Raw genomic sequence first — 5,288 nt, 5'->3', positions numbered from 1 at the left:
CTTTTGCAGCCGCTTTCAACGGCGGCGCACCCGCGGCGGTCGCGCCGCGACGTCGACGCGACGTTTGGGTGCGTGCGCACGCGTGTGTCGAAATGTCGATGGAAACATTCCCTCGGCGCCGTGAGCATTCTTGATGATGACGACGACGATGCCGACGGTCGTGCGGTGGAGCCGAGGAGCTCGTGTGACCTGAAAGAAGAACAAGTGGCATTTCAAAATCCCCAAATCACAAGGCGGTTCACAAACCCGCCCCAGACCACAGAGGAAAAACAAAAACATTCCGTGGCCCTGCGCAGGACACACACACACACACACACACACACACACACACACACTCCCATAAGAGCAGGTGGTGCACACTTTTATCATTAAACAAATTGACCTGAGAGCAGCTGAATGTTGCTGTTCCTGCTGCACCTGTGCGTGCGTGCGTGCGCGAGAGAGATAAAGCCTCTTGAGCATGTGGAGCGCGCGTTGTCAAGTTCGCGGGCTGGACTTGAGAAGCTCGGTGGCATTGGGTGCCGCCGTCACGCTTTGACAAGGAAAGCGCGCGTCCTCCCTTTGGTCCGGCATCGCATTTTTGAGCCGGTCTTTGCTGGTCGAAGCTCAAGCCGACAAGCGGCAGCGGTCGCGCCGCCGCGACCTCTTCCGAGGGTCGGCTTTGGCGCTCTCTCTTTTTCACGTCGCGTCCCGCTCCGAGATGGCGGAACGAAGGATCGCCGCGACTTCTTTGGCCTTTCAAAACGCGCGAAACAAGTCGTCACGTCGGCTGCCGGAGCCAAAGTGTCGGCGATGAACGAGAGAAGCGCTCGAGCCCGGTTTTCAACTTCCATTCATAAACGTCACTCGTTTTGACCGGTGGCGAAACGGAAACATGACAAAGTTGGATGAAAGGCTTCAGTTTTCCGGAGTTTCCATCTTTGGTTTGCCTTCGACAAACCTCTCCGCTCTCGTTTCTCTCGCTTTCCGTGGATGAAAGAAAGGCGTCCGGGCCCCGAGGTGGCCGAGCGGTCCCATCTCATCGGACCGGACTGCGGGCGGGCCGACTCGTGACGCCGTCGGCTCTTTGAATCGACTGCGCCCGACCGAAAGCGGGCCCGTCACTTTGGACACACCGCACGCGACGCGGTTTCGAGCGGTGGTGTCCAAAGCGGGACCTCGCGGGCCGCCGTCCCGCCCGTTTTCCGGCTCTCCCGAGAGCAACGCGCCCGTCAGGAATGTTCTGATGCCGCTTCAGAGCCGGCTGATGAGCCGCTCATCTGAAGCGGCTGCGTTGCGGCCGGGAGAGCCGGAAAACGGGCGGGACGGCGGCCCCCCGGGCCCGGAGCCGGACATGCCTGCTTTCGAGAGAGAGATGGACAGCAGGCTAGCTAGCTCGCGAGCCAACAAGCGAGCTCGAGGGATCGAGCCAAACATATGTCGCAGACGTCGTACAGAACGCGTGGAGGGACTTGAATTGCTCTGTCATTGGCCTTGCCGGCAAGGGGGCGCGACTCAAGGCCGGAGCGGTAACTGGAGCCGCCCGTCGGCGCCGCCTTCCCACACCTTCCTTTGTTTTGCTTTTTTTTTGTTTTTTTGTCAGCAGATGATGTTGAAGCGAGGCCACGGGGCGGGGCCGGCCTTCCCGTTGCCACGGTTACCCGAACAAGCCGACGCCCGGCATCCTTTGGAGCGGACGGCTGCTTCCGCCATCCGCCTCGACCCGCCTTGTTTCACCTTCAGCGCTCCCTCGCGAATGCGCGACATCATCAGGACATTGCCGCCTGGCCGGGCATCGCAACGCAACACTTCCAAACAATCGTTCATCAACAGTCAAAATGAAACTGCGCGTTCATTTTGAAGCTCCTCACTTCACTTCGGTGCGTGTGAGGCGAAAAACACGAGACTGACGGACGCACGCGCACGCGAACGGCATTTGAATGGCGTGCGTAATCCCCCCTCAATGGACCCCCCCCCCCCGGGCCGGCCCTCGCTCTGGTTTCGGGGATCAGGGAGGATTTGGCTTGACACCGCAACTCGGCACGCACGCCGACACACGTGCGCACGCGAGCGGAGCTGAGCGTCTCTCCGTGCGGCCCGCGGACGTCCGCGCGCCGCTTCTTGCCCCGTCGCTACTTGAGATCGAGACTCCGCTTTTTTTGTTTTCTTTTCCATCTATCGCCAAGGGAATGGGCTTTTCTCGGCCGCGCCGCTCCCACTCCGCGTAGGTGGGACGTTTTGGGCCAATCTGACGTGGCGGCGCGCAGCCACGTCAACGTCACCGGCCCGGGGCCCTCGGCGTCGGTCGCGACGGGGCCCTCGGCATCGCCTCGGGCGCCCCCCCAGCCACGTCAACGTCACCGGCCCGGGCCCCTCGGCGTCGGTCGCGACGGGGCCCTCGGCATCGACTCGGAAGCGTTTCGTCAAATTGGCCCTTCGCCGCGTCGGCGCATTGCCGTCCTCGGAGCCCAACTTCAAGTTGAACTCATCGATAGAAAAACATTCAATCAACACGACAGAAAAAAATTCAACGGGCAAGACGGGACCAGGGCTCCAATCGTGTGCGATTTTTTCCAGTCTTCTTTGGACTTTGCATTTTTAAAGCCGGTTCGTTTCAATTCGATTTTAGACGAGGTCGGCCAGTTTTGATTTTCAAGACAGAGAGAGAGCGAGTTCGCTTTGCTTTGGCCTGAAGCGGCGGTCCCCGAAGCTCATCGTATTAGCGTGAGGAGCCCGTCACTCGTACGCGCCGATGACTGTTCAAAAGCGGAACGGAGCACAAGCGACGATGAAATGAAACGCGTGCGATTCCGCCGCCGTCATTTGCGACACTTAGTCCTCGGGCGTCACCTCATCGGTGAACGGTCGTCATTGAACTTCAAAGTGTCCACCCGCTCAGAATTTGGCGCCATGGCCTTTTGCCGATTTCCGCCGTCCTCCGCGAAAGCCAGCCAACGCTCTTTGTGCCGCGGCGGACGTTTGCAAACATCCGCCCGGGCTTTGGCCATCGCCGATCACCATTTGGGACGGATATGCGAGCCAATCGGGCGTCGCCGCTCCGTCATCCATTGTCGGTCGTCGTTGCGCTCGCGGAGGAGCGCGGCGGCTCCCTTCGCGCCATCTGTCCCGTGGCGGCTTTCTGAGTTTCCTTTGGCGTGCTGACGGGACTCCCGCGGACCCCCAAACACTGAGCTGGTCGGGGGGGAGGGGGGAGGGGGGCCCGCCCGTCGGCCCTCGATTGTGTCTGCGCGAGGCAAAGCAAAGCAAAGCGCTCTTCTATAGCTTTTTGATTGGCTTTCAATCCCCTGACACCCACACCGTTCTGCATGGCCGCTCCGTCCGTGTGTGTGCGCGCGTGCGTGCGGCTTAGTGAGCAGATTTAGTGATGGTGGGGCAGGGGGGGCACAGAGGTGATTTTTCAGGGGGAAGTAAAATGGGGCCAGATGGGGCCGATTGTTGCTTGCTACGCAAATTAAAGAGAAGGACATCTGTACAGAGATGGACGACCATGCAGGCAAGAGAGGACACACAAGAGAGGAACAAGTGTGTGTGTGTGTGCAAGTGAGATGACACGTTTGGCAAAGTGAAGTTGAAGACGAAAAAGCAAAAGAGGACAATTCACAGCTTCAGCACAAGTCAGAGGTCGCTGGATAGAAGAGCACAATGAAGGATTTCATGTGAGGAAAGCCTCCGCCCCTGCGCCCCCACCTCCAATGCGCGCACGCACACAATTCATAGTGAGGTTGACCTTGCCTTCTCACGCGAGGTCGCTGTCCTTGTGTGTGTGTGTGTGTGCTTGCGGAGTCACAAGCCGACTTGAGAGTCCGTGATCGCGATCAGCTGCCGGATGCACAATTGCCAGTTCAGACAAAGCCGAGCGCACCGAAGCCGTTCAGCGAAACGTCCGTCGAAACGGCAGATGACGAGTCGCAGCTCAGGTTGAAGCTGGAGTTCATTGAACGCGAGTTCAAATGACGCTCGACTTTGAATTTTAGGGTTGCGACGGGGTCAAGTTCGTCGGTGCGTTGCGCCAACTTTTGTTTGGGAAGTGACGAGACTCTTCGTCCGGGCGTCCCTTTCCTTCCCGGTCCTGCCGGACGCCCCTCGTCCGATTTGACGCCTCCGCGCGCATTTCCAACGGCAGACGGGTCCGGAGCGCAGGCAGGCGGGCAGGCCGGCGGAGGTCGGACGCGCGGGACGCGCTTTCGCCGTTGTCTGGCTGAAGGGAGAGAGCGAAAACGACCTCGCTCGGATGGCGGCGTCGGGTTCTCCAAAACCGCGGTGGACCTTTCAGCGCGAAACGTGCGGCTTAGCCACGCCCCCGGCCCCGCGGGGGCGGCACCGGTGAACTTTGCGCCCCGAACGCTTCGTTTCCTCTTTGGCCCGGAGGACGCGACGTCCACCGTTTCCCAGAACGACGGCGGACTCGTCAGACCGCAGGACACTTTTCCGCTCGCCCTTTGGGACGACGAGCCGTCGGCCTTCCTGGCCACAGTCGACGAGTGGCTTTTGCTCGGTCGACTCCAGTTCGGACTCGCCCATCCGTCTTGACCGACGGCGGTTGCGTCAAGTGTTCCCGAGCCGGCGCGGCGAGGTCCGGGACACATCGACGCGGTCGTTTGTGATGCGGCGCCGGCTGAGGGATCAAAGGTCACGGGCGTTCGATGTCGGTTTTGGGCCTTGCCTATTCCATGCGGTCATTTTTTTTGAGGGGGTAGGGGGGATGTCCGAACCTTTTGACGTGAATATGGACCTGAGATGACCAAATCCCTGTTGCCAGTCTTCACCTGCGGGATGTTCCAAACGGCTTTTGGGCCACCCGTCGCATCGGGAGATGACGCTTATTTGGCCCAAACAACAACGTCGATCTGAGCGGCAACACGCCTTTGTCGCGTAGTCAATGAGACGACGCTTGAACGGGATTTGCGAGTCTTTGCATTCTGTTTGAATCGACGCTAATCACAAGCTACCGCTTCCGATACTTGCAGTGTTGGAAACTCGACGGCTCAGTAGTCTGGCCAGATACTCGCGCGCACACATTTTGGGTGCGCGTGTGCGCGTTTGCATCACCTGAGGGCATTTAGTCACTTAGTGGCAGACTTAAGTGGTTTCAGTTTTCCCGCAGAGGGGGGCGGGGATGGAGGGGGTCAGATGGGGGCAAACGTCCCTCAGTGCCAGGTGTCCAAAGCATACCTCGCGACCCCTTTCCCGCTCCTGCTCCAAGCGCCCTCACGCGCGAGTCACTGCGCAGCACAAGGCCGCGCAGGAAGCTCCAAAAGAGGACACCCGGGCGGCCACAACAGGGAACC

This window comes from Hippocampus comes, unplaced genomic scaffold (assembly GCF_001891065.2).
Source record: "Hippocampus comes isolate QL1 unplaced genomic scaffold, H_comes_QL1_v1.1 scaffold48, whole genome shotgun sequence".
In the NCBI taxonomy this organism is placed as follows: domain Eukaryota; kingdom Metazoa; phylum Chordata; class Actinopteri; order Syngnathiformes; family Syngnathidae; genus Hippocampus; species Hippocampus comes.
Note: the sequence above shows the minus strand (reverse complement) of the source record.